The sequence below is a fragment of the Schistocerca serialis genome, chromosome 8 (assembly GCF_023864345.2).
Source record: "Schistocerca serialis cubense isolate TAMUIC-IGC-003099 chromosome 8, iqSchSeri2.2, whole genome shotgun sequence".
NCBI classification, from domain to species: Eukaryota; Metazoa; Arthropoda; class Insecta; order Orthoptera; family Acrididae; genus Schistocerca; species Schistocerca serialis.
The window spans coordinates 344,472,659-344,487,433 of NC_064645.1; positions in this window are offsets into that span (position 1 = coordinate 344,472,659).

Here is a 14,775-nt window from a genome sequence, read left to right on the forward strand (position 1 = left end):
ACGACGGAGCTGTGACACAGCTGCTACCACCATCACCGGACCTCCAACCACTGAGACTCCTCCTGATCATCTAGGCAGTTGGCAGCCTTGGTCTCTGCATACCGCAGGCTTACCCTCCGGGATCCAGCCGCCTTCCCATGTTATGGGGCTCGAACTGAGGACTGCACCGCGGGATCTGACACAGCCAGCCGAAGCCATCCGTTCTCCAGTGCGGAGTTCGGAGCAATGGGTCACCCTGCCGTCCAGTGGTCGCCTTCTCCGGGACAACGGCAGATTCCGCGGCCGCGCCTGCTGTGGGCTCGGTTGAACGAAAAGTCCACAGGGACGTTGCGAGGACGAAGCGCCGGGTAATTCTGTGGTGGTGTATCTGCTGCACTCGCCGAGGTTCCAAAGGCGCCGCTCGGGATTAGCCGAACGGTCTAAGGGCGCTGCAGTCATGGAACGTGCGGCTGGTCCCGGCGGAGGTTCGAGTCCTCCCTCGGGCATGGGTGTGTGTGTGTGTGTGTGTGTGTGTTTGTTTGTCCTTAGGATAATTTAGGTTAAGTAGTGTGTGAGCTTAGGGATTGATGGCCTTAGCAGTTAAGTCCCATAAGATTTCACACACATTTGAACATTTGCCAAAGGTCAACCCTGGAGTCATGCACGATACTGGTTTCAGCCCGCCGAGCCCGTGTTTCACGTTCTGGTTGGCCCATACAGGCCGTGGGACGGCCCGCCGAGCTTGAGAGCCCAACACAGACTGCCGGGTCGTGGCAGCGAGTTGATGGCTTAGCTTATCGACTTACCATGCCGCTGCACCGCGCGCGCCCTGCTTTCTGTAGGCGCACTAGTTCCGGTGGTTATTAGCACAGATAGAGCTAACCTGAAGAACCTTACGAACTTTTTTTCACATACTCTCCACAACTCATCTGGATCTTCATTTTCAGAGTAACAGGTTTGCTAATTAAGAAGAAATTTCATAACTGGATCTTCATTTTCAAAGTTAGCTGTTGCCAAGTAACGTGACATCCCATCTTCTGCACTGCGGTTCCACTTGCCAGCGTCATCTACGTCATTTTCAGAGTTAGCTGTTACGAAGTAACGTGACATTCCATCTTCTGTACTGCAGTTCCTCTTGCAAGGGTCATGCATGTCAGTGACAAATGACTTCGGTTCCATAGGGGACAAAACACAAATTGGTGCACCTTTTTTGTGTTGTGGTTGTTTGCAGCAACCAGTTTATCAAAACTTTGACAATATACAGGGTGTTACAAAAAGGTACGGCCAAACTTTCAGGAAACAGTCTTCACACATAAATAAAGAAAAGATATTATGTGGACATGTGTCCGGAAACGCTTAATTTCCATGTTAGAGCTCATTTTAGTTTCGTTCAATGGAGCACGTTGTTATGATTTTATGCGGGATACTCTACCTGTGCTGCTAGAACATGTGCCTTTACTAGTACGACACAACATGTGGTTCATGCACGATCGAGCTCCTGCACATTTCAGTCGAAGTGTTCGTACGCTTCTCAACAACAGATTCGGTGACCGATGGATTGGTAGAGGCGGACCAATTCCATGGCCTCCACGCTCTCCTGACCCCAACCCTCTTGACTTTCATTTATGGGGGCATTTGAAAGCTCTTGTCTACGCAACCCCGGTACCAAAAGTAGAGACTCTTCGTGCTCGTATTGTGGACGGCTGTGATACAATACGCCATTCTCCAGGGCTGCATCAGCACATCAGGGATTCCATGCGACGGAGGGTGGATGCATGTATCCTCGCTAACGGAGGACATTTTGAACATTTCCTACAACAAAGTGTTTGAAGTCACGCTGGTACGTTCTGTTGCTGTGTGTTTCCATTCCATGATTAATGTGATTTGAAGAGAAGTAATAAAATGAGCTCTAACATGGAAAGTAAGCGTTTCCGGACACATGTCCACATAACATATTTTCTTTCTTTGTGTGTGAGGAATGTTTCCTGAAAGTTTGGCCGTACCTTTTTGTAACACCCTGTATATTGTTCCATGGATAAACTGGTTGCTGCAACTGACCACAACACAGAAAGGGTGCACCCTTTTGAAAGTCCGGGTGCTAATGACCATAGCAGTTTTGCGCCCTAAAACCACAACAAAAAAAACTTTTGAATTTTTTTTTTAATTTCAGTTACAGTCAAAGAATGGTTGGGGTTGGGTTGTTTGGGGAATGAGACCAGACAGCTAGGTCATCGGTCTCATCGGATTACGGAAGAACAGCGAAGGAAGTCGGCCGTGCCATATCAAAGGCACCATCCCGGCATTTGCCTGGACCGATTTAGGGAAATCACGGAAAACCTAAATTAGGATGGCCGGACGCAGGATTGAACCGTCGTCCTCCCGAATGCGAGTCCAGTGTGCTAGCCACTGCGCCACCTCACTCGTCAAAGAAGGTTTGTCCCCTATGGAACCAATGCAGAGTCGATTTGGCAATAGTGTATATGACGTAGATGACCCTTCCAAGAGGAACTGGAGTACAGAAGACGAAAATCCACGTCACTTAGCAACAGGTTACCCTGAAAATGAGGATCCAGTTCAACTGACGACATCGTGTGGAGCACGTGAAGTTTCCAAGGTACTTCAGAGTAGAGGGGCGTACTTTTAAAGCTGTGCATTGCGCGTACGTCGACTCAGCGTTAATACGGGACGCCAGCTTTACTGCCGCATTTAACTTGAACAGCACTGGGCAGGCTAGTGGTCCGACTAACCTGCAGTGATGTGAACAGCTGTAGTGAAGATGTAAAAATAGACGAGCAGAGAACAATATAGCTTTGAATGTGATTTAATGTTTGAACAGCAGGAAATAATATATTGTAAAACTCAGATGAAACGGTTGTTACGTGACCGGACAGAAAACATAACATGTTCTCGATCTTAGCTGACATAGTATTGTAATTAAAAATATGAGTGATGGAAATCCCTCACTTTAACAAGGGTAATTTTTCTGCATGAGCTATGTGTGGCGTAAAAACGCACTGTTGGTATTTCACCATGTACGAGTGGTTAAACGTCGAAGCCACTGTACGTATTACTGTCAGTCGTCTGGTAATATATGAGCTCCTTGCTTATGGGACTCCGAGGAATACATTTGATTACTGTTACGTTGGTGACCAGGCGAAAAGGAACAGAATCCCACGCCAGCAAAAAATCCGAATTTCCTCCTCCTCTTTTGTGACATGGTGCTCTGCATTTCGCCGTCGTTCGGCACTGACGTTTCACAAAGCTTTGTTCATTAGTTACAGTACATTTGGCAGTTTAGCTGCTTTGTTATTTCTCACAACAAATCCCTTAATCTACCTCAGGAGAAAGTTGTTAAATTCTGTTTCTGTCCCACATATATTGACTTAAGGTACTCTTTTTGAATCTTTTCGATAACTATATGTTGAAAAAATAATGACTTACAAGTTTTATGAGACCTCCTGACAAATTGTAAAACTCGTCAAACTTGAAGAGGTCCTGGAAATCTCCGTACTTATATTGCACTACATCGTTCGTATAACACTAACGTATAAGAGTAACTTCGTGGTTACAAGTTGCTTTTGGGCCCGTTGAGACGCAACGTTGTGGTAGAAAGTTTTATGAAGCGAACACGAAACGCTATTCAAGCCGCCACTTCTCCAACGGTCCTCCATGCCATTTAATATCAACTTTGCTCTCAAGTGAGTAATGAAAGATCGCTCACGTATTTAAAAAGCGCAGGCCCTTTAAGAGCCTGGAAAGATTAAATTGCCGTTACTCTCGCTTCAGCAAGATTCGTTACTAAGTGGAAAACGAGGACGACTTGTTCTGCGAAAACGTTAACACGTCATTCATAAATGTCAAAAGCAAAGTCTTCTGCCTACTGACTACATCCTACCGTGAAACATCAACGTAGTTCCAAGTTACGACACGACGTGCTCGGTTCGTATACCATGAACTGTCATCAGCGGGGAAGGTGTGCTGTGACGTCATTGTCCCGTAGTAATCTATAAATTAGGGGATGTTTATGTTCGCTACTAACAAGAATAGACTATATCTCTTACTGTCATAGTGATTCAATTTAATCGATCTTTAATAAGTTCTCTACTTAATGAAACTTACGGTAACTGAATAAAAGTTCACAAGCCAAGATCGCTAAAAAAGCATTTTATTGTATGAGCGATTTAGACTCAGCTATGCTGTCATCATCGGATCTGATGATGACAGTATAGCTCTGTTGAAACCGCTCATCCAATAAAATACATTTTAGCGATCTTTGATCGTGAAGTTTCCTTCAGATCCATACATCGAAGATCGCCCCTACACTGACCATGTCAGTTATATACAGGGTCAGTGGTAAATGAGGAAATATATTCTGAGAACCGCACACAGCTATGTGCAGCAAGTTACGGACCGTTATTAATTTTGTTCCTTTAGATGTATGCGTACATAAAAGAAATGGTTAACCATTTAACAAGAAACCGACAGACTCTACGATTACGACATGTTATTCACCACAGATGCATCACATGACACATCAATGAGCTGATTTGTATCTGCCAGTGTTTGGAGGACTCCAGAAAGAACAAATCGTATCGTGGTGAACGGTCACTGACGGAGGAAAACTGCAGCGTGCATGACGTGTTTACAACAGCACTGTGTTGTTCCCTATTGCGGATATTTGCCGCTCCGACAGCTGCTAACGGACACGTCGTTGTGTTGCTAGTATGGAAAGCTTCACAAACGAGGAATACGTGAAGATCTACCTCACCTATGGGCTTGCTGATGGAACAGTTGATGTTGCAACACAACCCTACCAAGAGAGCTTCCCTAACCGGCTCCTTCAATCCGTAAAAACATTCTGTAGATAGGAGCTTGAGGAGTCTGGTGCACGTGTAGCACTTCTAGGATTTAGTATTCGGGGCCGATCGTCGACGTACAGTGCGTATGACGAAGAGATTTAGTTACAAACTGTTGAGGAGGTCCGAACAATAATCACCAGGTCTCTCGCCGCTGCGGTCAGAATTTCACAATCTACTATTACGTGAGTACTGCGCTGAAACCATTCCTGTCCATTTCACATGCAGAACGTACAAACATTGTCGCCGGGAGACTACTGGCGGAGCCCGGACTTCTGCGAATTCATACTGCGGCGTCAGAGGCACGACCAGCAATTTTCACGAACAATTCTGTTAACCGACGAAGCCTATTTCACGAAGGACTCACGTAATTGGCGCGACTAGGCAGAAGGAAACCGCCACACCATAGTGGCACGAGGGTACCAAAGAAGATGCGGTGTCAATATATGGTGTGGTACTGTCGATCGGCATCTCATAGGGCCGCCTGTGCCACCACCAACGGCTGACAGGAAAGTGGTATCCGCGTTTCCTCGATATTTCGTTGTCGGAATTATTGGGAGGCTTTAGTTTGGCCTCTCGAACGAACCAGCAGTACACGCATGATCGAGCCTCCGCTTACTTCAGCGGCGCAGCCATGGTGATCTAGCTGGCCAAGCTGCAGGGCCTCCACGACGAATCTACCTGGAAGTGAAGGAATTGGTTCAAATGGCTCTGAGCACTATGGGACTTAACATCTGAGGTCATCAGTCCCCTAGAACTTAGAACTACTTAAACCTAACTAACCTAAGGACATCACACACATCCATGCCCGAGGCAGGATTCGAACCTGCGACTGTAGCGGTCGCGCGGTTCCAGACTGAAGCGCGTAGAACCGCCCGGCCACTCCGGCCAGCGTGAAGGAATTGTCCAGGTGGAGTGTGGTGCTAGATCACCATACCTTGATCAACCGGATTTCTTTTTGCGCATCAATCTGAAATCGGTGATACAGGAAGGAGAGACAGTTGATGTCAACAACCTTCGGCGCAGAATGAACCATGCCTCTGATATTACGCGAAGAGATACAGATATGATGGATCGTGTTCAGCAAACCTTTCTGCGAAGAGTCGAACTTCACCACACCGTGGGATTGCTCCCTTTACTTTTCCTATGCCATCTAACCGCGATACATAATACCAGCTGTCGAAAACGGAACGAGGTAGATGGAGACGCTGTCATCGCTGCCAGTGTCACGCTGACTGTCGCTTGGAGCCGCCTGCCTCGCCTTCTAATCGACGGCGTCGACTGCCTGCAACACTTGAATGTTGTACAGCGTTCCTGATGTTTCTCCTTGGCCTCTGTTGGCGCCCAGGAAGACTCGCCGTGTGTATTGAAACTTAAATTTTAAGCTGAACTACACTATCTCGTTCGAGAATGGCATTTGGAATGTAAAAGTCATGTTTGTTAAAGAATGCATGTATTTTCGGGGTAGCTGCATCTCTTTTTTGTGATCAGCCAATGACAGTTTCCAGTCATATTATTTTAGCTGCTGTTTTGCTGTAGTCTGCTTGTTTAACACTAGAACTTGTGCTCTTGTGTTAGCGCGTGAGTCACGCGTTGTGTGCGCTGTTTGAGATGCCATATAACGGATTGTGCTGTCCCTCCCGCCGGAGGTTCGAGTCCTCCCTCGGGCATGGTTGTGCGTGTTGTTCTTAGCGTAAGTTAGTTTAAGCAGTGTGTAAGTATAGGGACCGATGACCTCGGCAGTTTGCTCCCTTAACAATTCACACACATTTGAACAGTTTTAACGTGAGAGTCGATGTGTTTGAGGAGATAGCGGAGTCGATCAGATTAATAATTCTTATTTTATCTTTTGGTACATAATTGAAACATTTTAGCCACACTGGTCTAAAATTAGTTACGGAAGTTCGCTGAGACCTCGCTTTTTGCCGCTCTCTGCACAAAACAATCAAACCAACAAACCAACCCAGTCACTGTCCGCCGGCCGGGCTGGCCGAGCGGTTCTAGGCGCTACAGTCTGGAACCGCGCGACCGCTACGGTCGCAAGTTCAAATCCTACCTCGGGCATGGATGTGTGTGATGTTCTTTGGTTAGTTAGGTTTAAGTAGTTCTAAGTTCTAGGGGACTGATGACCTCAGAAGTTAAGTCCCATAATGCTCAGAGCCATTTTTGAACCAGTCACTGTCCTTCCATCGAGCAATGATGTTGTTCACCTGTTTGTTTGAAAAGAGATATTCATTAAGACAGTTATCTTCCTCTTATCCAAATAGATGTTCGCGATTTGGAATACCGGCTAGTGGCGTTGTGGACAGGGGACGAGGTAATGAAAGTGGATGAGAGGAGTAGTGTCGCAAGGGTAATCATGCTAGTGGTGATTTGGGCCGCAAAAGACGAAATCGACTGACATAGCCGGTTTTAACGTACAGCAGATAGTTATGGCCCGGCGCCTGGGAATGAGTATCACGGAATCAACGAAGGTGTTGGATTGTTGGCCTACAGTTGTCATTAGTATACACAGAAAATGAAAATAGGGCGGCGAAACCACGAATAGGCGACAAGTGCAACATGTTCACGCATCATCACACGACGTGGAGGTCGGACACTTCTTGCCGTGAACAGGAGGATAGGCAGCACACTGTGGCAGATATGACAAGAAACCAATACTGGAGCCGCCACAAGTTTAGGAGAACCCCGTTCACCGCACATTGTTGAACACGGCTATCTGCAGCAGACGGCCCTTAACGGTTCCCATGTTGACCCAATGACATCATCAATTACTATTGCTGTGGACAAGAGATCATAGAGAACGACTGTGGATCGATGGAAACAAGTCGCTAGGCCGGATTAAACACGTTTCTTTTGAACAAAATCATCGCGAGCGTAAAGAAATCAAAACAGTTACACCACAGACCTTCCGACTGCCTCTACAGCAGTTCTGTTCATGTTGGTTAACTGAGTCGCCCTGAAGAGAAATATTGCGAACATGATAGGCACATCTATGGCACAGTCATTTTAGTTTTTTTGCAATAAAGTGACCTAGCACCTAAAATGACTTTATTCCTACTGATTCCGGTCGTCGAAGTCTACCAAACATAAACAACTTTCGTCGTTTCACCATGTCGATGTTCAATTGTCGTATCCGCACAAGCCGTAATCCAAGCGAACGGCTACTGAACATATACTGTCCCACAGACCCAAGCCAGTATTATCTCACTAGGGACGTTTACTTGGGTTTACATGGTACCTGTAGTAGTAGTAGTAGTAGTAGTAGTAGAAACCACCATGTCAGCCGTACTACGTGAATCTTATTGGAGACAACCTGCATCCCTTCATACTTTGTCTTTCCGCCTTTGCCGACGTCGATAGCAGCTTCCAACAGTATTATTGTCCATGTCGCAAGGCTATAACCGTGCTACAGGTGTTTGGGGTGCGTGCTAGTGGTTGGTTGGTTTGTGGGATTGAAGGGGCCAGACTGCTACGACGTGCTAGTGAAATCATATTGATAGCTTGGCACATACAGTATTTTAGAAACTGTGTATTATTATGTAAATGTCAATCTCATTAAGTTAATCTTTTTAATTTGGTGTTCCACGTGTGGAAATGGCATAATTTGCACACTTTAATGCAGAATACAATGTTGATGTAAAGGGATAACGAAGAGAGTTTCTGCAGACGCGTATTATTCCGCTCGAAATCTGTACGTCTTATTTCCCTGTTTTTGATGACATTCATGCTACTTTCAACAGAGATATTGTATGTACCGACGACATCTGTATGTAATTCACTGACGAACAGATGAATTATCACGTTTCTAATGTTGCTGGTTAGTTACTGTGTGTTTCTAAATCTGAACTTTCCTTAAATGCAAAAATTATTTGAACAATTATTTTAGAATATTGAAAATACGTACATCGTGCTATGAGTTCTTAGGATACTGTACATAGTGGGGTATTTCATTATCGCGAGGATTAAACTTTCAGAGTGTAAAAGACGGTTGCATAACCTTACTGATGATAATTACTTTAGAAGTACTCTTGAGAGAGTTTACACACAATGGGTTATTCATGACAGGTTGGTCATTGATATTTGTCAGCTTAGAAGCTGACATTTAACCTTTCTGACAACTGCATTACAGACCTTTATGCCGAGAATAGTTGCACTTCTTACTCCAGTTATGCGTCCAAGGTAGCCAATGAGTGAGATATGCAGGAGAATCTCATCCAAAGATGTTAAGAGTAAATTATGTTTAACTTATTTATGAAGTTTTGCATGAGTGCTGTAGTTCTACGGATGCAGCGTCTTCTCGACATCTTCGGTGCTCATACTGAAGAAATATTAAGCATTTCTCACTTCTTTGACCTTCTCTGTTTATATTTCTTGCGTTCACAGCGCCACATTTCCATCTTGTGTCCAAAACTGGAAATAATTCTTTTTCCCCACATACATTCGCACCGCATTAACATGTAAGAGTACCTACAAAGTTACGCTAACACATCATAATTGCAGCCCACCCCTGTGCGTGAGTGCACTGTAACTGTAACCAAACGTTATTTACACTCACTTCCTAGCTATGGAATTCTTTTCTGGGCAAAAATGCACAAAATATAAACACGCTTTTCAAACTATGGGAAAGAGCCGTAAGAGTAACAATCAAAAGAAGCAGCCGAACTCACTGTAAAGATACATTCAAAACACTGGGGATTTTAACTGCACATTAACCAATCACTTGTGTACATCATAAACAGCATTGATAGCCACTGCACAAACTGCACTGTCCATGACCATGGAACAAGTTCTAGACTGAAATTACATTTACCAAGAAATAATAAACATAAAATTCTAAACAGCATTTATACCAAGGAATGCAACTGTCCAATTAATTGCTCACAGGAGATTAAAGAGTACGCTAAAACAAATTTACTTGAAGGTCAGTTAAAAAGCATCTGCATTCTATAAAGTGCTGCGTTAGTTAGGTTAACACAGAATGGTGGTTCGATAAACGATGTTGCACAAATAAACTGAGAGGCACCCACATGCCTTGCTCATACTGTGGCATCAAGCAGTCAGGCCTGCAAGATGAGTGGTCTGCCAAGCGAGTGGATTCATTCTTATTTATCGAGTAACATGAACTCTAGTACTCACACTTAAGTTACCAGTTATCCTCCTATATGATTAATACGCAACGGAAACACGCATCTGACTATCAGTAATTTACAGAACTCTGACTGGACACTACGCACTGGCAATACCACATTTTCTTTTTGTCTTTTATTTAACGGCTTTTATCGACACGTGGCAACCGCACTGAATATGAATGGTGCGCACATTATAAATTCGGGACGTTATTACAACATACAATTCGAAGGAAAAGTCACCAATATTTTTCTTTTCACTATCTTATTTATTCCGATAAATTCTCTAACCTAAACACACAAATTCTATAACCTACAACAATAACACATGAGAAATTCCGCCCAGTGGGCATGGCTTTACAATGGTGAATCTCTATATTATGGTCTCGTAATTATTTTTAACGCTACAGTGCACTTTCTGGATAGGATGGTGGATCTTTCATTGTACCTCACACTTCGACTCTCACAATCATCATCACTAACCTTTCCTCCAGACCGAGCGGTACCGAAGGAACAAGCATAACCCACTAATCTTTTGAAACTACCTCGCTACTCTCCCATGCAAACCACACATACCCAAATTACATGACATACACCACACTACAACATGAAATACTACACAGAGAATAGTCACAACATTATCACTTTCAGCTTTCCCACTTCAATTAGTATTTATCCCAGTTTCACATGACACTGCCCCACTTTGTAATTTTACTTTCCTACTATGAACTCTGGAGATATTTGCACGTCTTCCTGTGCAATGCAAGCCAAGTGGCGTTGCTGGATAGACGGCCGACTCACCTTGCTTCTCTCTCAGAGTTTGAATCAAGCGTCACACGGAATCATATCACGCAAAGTAATATTAAGAACATCACACACGCGAGTCCTCAACTGATACCATGGACGAGTACTTCTCTTTATCCTTTGTCTCATACACAGATTGAGATTCACACAGTACTCACCACGTGGAAGTACTCGTCTCTAATTTCAAGTCCTGCACACGCCATTTCTTAAATCTTTCAACTTACGGTACACACGCTATTTCTTAAATATTTCAACTTATTATACACACGCTAGTAATTCAGCTTAACTTAAGCACACGGAAGTACTTCAACTTATTGCTACACGTGGTTTCATTGTGACCGTTGGTCACTTCCGAAGATTACTACAATCCCTTTAATATTACCTGCCTGACATTTAATTCTCCCCACAAAAATTCCTGAAATAGAGAAATTATTATTTCAAACTACTCTTAAATATTCCACATGCATACCATGTCTCCACTCTATCGTCATTACGGAGCACAACTAAAACAGGTCTTAACAGCACAAGATCCAGCGGCAGAGTGCCGAAACATGGCCGTTCTCTAGGTCCTCTCCCATCTCTGTCGAGGTGGGGGAAGCACCTTGCTATCGTATTGGTCAGCCAAATTTCAGGCGCTCAAAGCTCTGGTAAATCTCATCTCTTTGGTCCCACCAAAGGTGGCCAAAGGATCGACTCAAAGATGATCATATATTCACATTCACTATCTGTGGTTAGCAGATGACCATACATTCATTCATTTCACAGATCTCACCAAACTGGATGTAGGGATTTACTTTGTGGGAGTGCACATGTGATCAATTAAATAAATAAATTGTCATTCTTTCCCACACTGCTATCCGGCTTCGCTGTATTAATTGAAATTGAGTTAATTTTACAAAGAAAATGTGTTGTTCTGACAAAAATAATGAAGTATGTTGTACCTATTTTCAATGTTGGGCGGTACTGTACCCTTTCAAAACAATAAAACCAACCGAAAAATGCTCCTCTCGTAACACAAAAAGGAGAATATTTACCTCTTTAAAAAACACTGACAGAAAAGTGGGAACTAGATGCTTTAATTCTCATTCAGACTTCCTGATAAAAAATTTTGGTGTACCAACGTATTGAAGACTTTCTCACAAAACCATTCTCATTCCAGACTTTCTTCGCAGTTAAACCTTCACACGCAGTCAGCATCTTGCTCTCGCTGGCAGTGTCTATATACGTCCCTCTCCCACTGTCTCCTTTTTCTCCCACTGATTTACTGTATAGCTCACTGCCTTTGTTTCCTCTTTCACTTGCATTGTCTCCTTTTCTCTTTCTTTCCCAGTGCCACAGTTGTCACCATTCCCCAGCAGCTCAATAATTCTGGAAGGTCCAACGTACGTTTTTCCCCATTACCGACGTTATTAAAATTTCGGTGCAAAATGCGATCTTCTCTGTATCGTCGTGTCAAAGTTCATCGGTCTGGAAGGGTCCAGACCTCTACAAGCTTATAGATGGTCTCCACTAACCTATATTTTTCATTTCCACTGTATCCTCTCTCTTCCTCTTCTACTGGCATGCACTGCCTCATCTCTCTTGCACTGTCTCTCAGCCACTCCCTTTCAGCGCAGAAAAGCACGTATGTCTTCGAATGCGAATGACGCGCTGTGTCTGTATAATGGGAAATTCACGCACAATAAATATGCCCAAAGTGATAGTGCAGTGACAAAAACGTAGACTAAAAGCGGTCTTAACAGGCTCGAAAAGAACTTAAAATGACTGCCAAAAATTATGTAAGACTGTAAACACTGCGAATTTTGTAAAATTTTTCTACTAACATTTGTATGCGTCATTAACTTTAAAAGTAATTTATGAGAGAAAAGGGGGAACCAGCACCCTCAAGCCATTTGGCATGTGAAAAAATGCAGACTAAAAGCATATTTGATGATTTCGTAACGCTTTTCAGTTAAAAATACATTGACGCCTCAGACAAGATATTACGTCCGTAACTACGGTGGCATTGAACCGCTGGATCTCGGTAACGGATAATAATGTCGAAAAAGTTTCGACTTTCCCCTAGAATATCACAACAAAAGCACATGGTAAAAATTTTGAAAAATCTGCCATGAATATAAATTATAGAAGTGCCACCCTCACAACTAGTATATTTCGTACCCAAAAAACATGCTCCTTCGGCGTTTCCTCAGGAACCGCCTATGAACATTTGACAAGTCGACTAAGGTACAATTTAGATCACAACTAACGCAAAACGACCAGCTGATGTGCACAATTTGCTTGAGATGGAGGAAGTGGGTGATGTTTAAATTTTGCTCCTGTGCTGTGGGACGGCTACAGTATGCCTAAACTTCTCATAGATATACAAACGGTCGTTCGCCAAATGGCTGTGCAAAGCACTTGGCCCCTTATCGCTGTGGTCAGTGACCCGATATATAATACCCCGAAAAACTGCGTTCTTGCTTGCGGAATTTTGGATAGTGCACGGACTGATAACGATGTGAAAACATCTGTCTGGTCACACAACACGTCCACATTATTTTTTCATACTCCAGCGGCGCAGAGTGGCCGTGCGGTTGGAGGCACCATGTCACGAGCTGCGTGGCCCCTCCCGCCGGAGGTTCGAGACCTCCCTCGGAATGTGTGTGTGTGTGTGTGTGTGTGTGTGTGTGTGTGTGTGTGTGTGTGTGTGTGTGTGTGTCCTTAGCGTTAAGTTACAACACACACACACACACACACACACACACACACACAATTCATTGTTTTCTTTTCTTTCTACTTTCTGGAAAACCTTACTCCCGAAGTTTTGCAATGTATAATACTAAAATCTCACTCATTTTACAGGGATGTTGGCTGAGTTTTTCAGGCCGCTGTGTGGAGTCTGCAGTGACTGGGGTTAAGCAATTAATGAACAGCGCAGCACTAACGTGTCACATTATTAAATAACTGCTTTGCAAAGCAGTTATATGCACTAGAGGTAAACGGAATGAGGTACCACTTGAGGCGGTCTGTGCTCGATGGCAGCGATGATTTCCTAAGTGAGAAGTTTGCCTCGCCGATAGGGGCCAGGGTTGGGCCGCAGATGTTTGAAGAGCGCTCAGACCGTCTCGACGCGGTGTGCGTCCGAACGGTGAAGCGAATCTGCAGGTGGTTTTTCTGCGACAGCACTCGTGCATGTCGATACATGTTGTGGACAACGCTGTCTGGAACGGGATATGTGATATAGCAGTGCTCTGAGCACTATGGGACTCAACTGCTGAGGTCATTAGTCCCCTAGAACTTAGAACTAGTTAAACCTAACTAACCTAAGGACGTCACAAACATCCATGCCCGAGGCAGGATTCGAACCTGCGACCGTAGCGGTCTTGCGGTTCCAGACTGCAGCGCCTTTAACCGCACGGCCACTTCGGCCGGCTAAGCCCTGTGTGGATTCCATAAATTTGTCTGGAAGTAAACATCTTAGTCCGCTGAGTTGGGGCAGCCTTGCCGCTGTACCGTGGAAAATGTGTCGTCCTGCGGAGGTTACAGCTCCGTATTGATGTCACTTTGGCTTCAGGATGGGTGGAGAGCAAGAGTGGTGGAGTCATTTGAGTTGTACTTCACAGCATAATTCATCATGGAGAGCACATGTCCTTAAATACTGACAGAAAGCTAGTATTTGGCTTGTTGGTGCCGGAAAAGTTTTTGTGGCTCCTGTTTCGGTAGTCATATTAAATCATGTGATAATTTAGATGTTTTAAGGCTTTCAAGTGCTTTCAGATTTTGAGGTCAGAGTGTTGAAACTTGATGGGTCTTTGCAGTTCTAAAGTTTATTTGCTGTTACGTATATCTAATCTGTAGTTTGTGATACTGCGTAAATCTGACTTCTGTTGCACAATAATAAACATCAAATTTATTGATGTAACTGGTATTCCAGTTGTCTCGCTGGTGTTATTTAAATTTTATTAAGGTTAGCACCCGTGGTCTAAGGGCAGATGGACGCAGTCCGCTGTTAGCAACGATGGGGC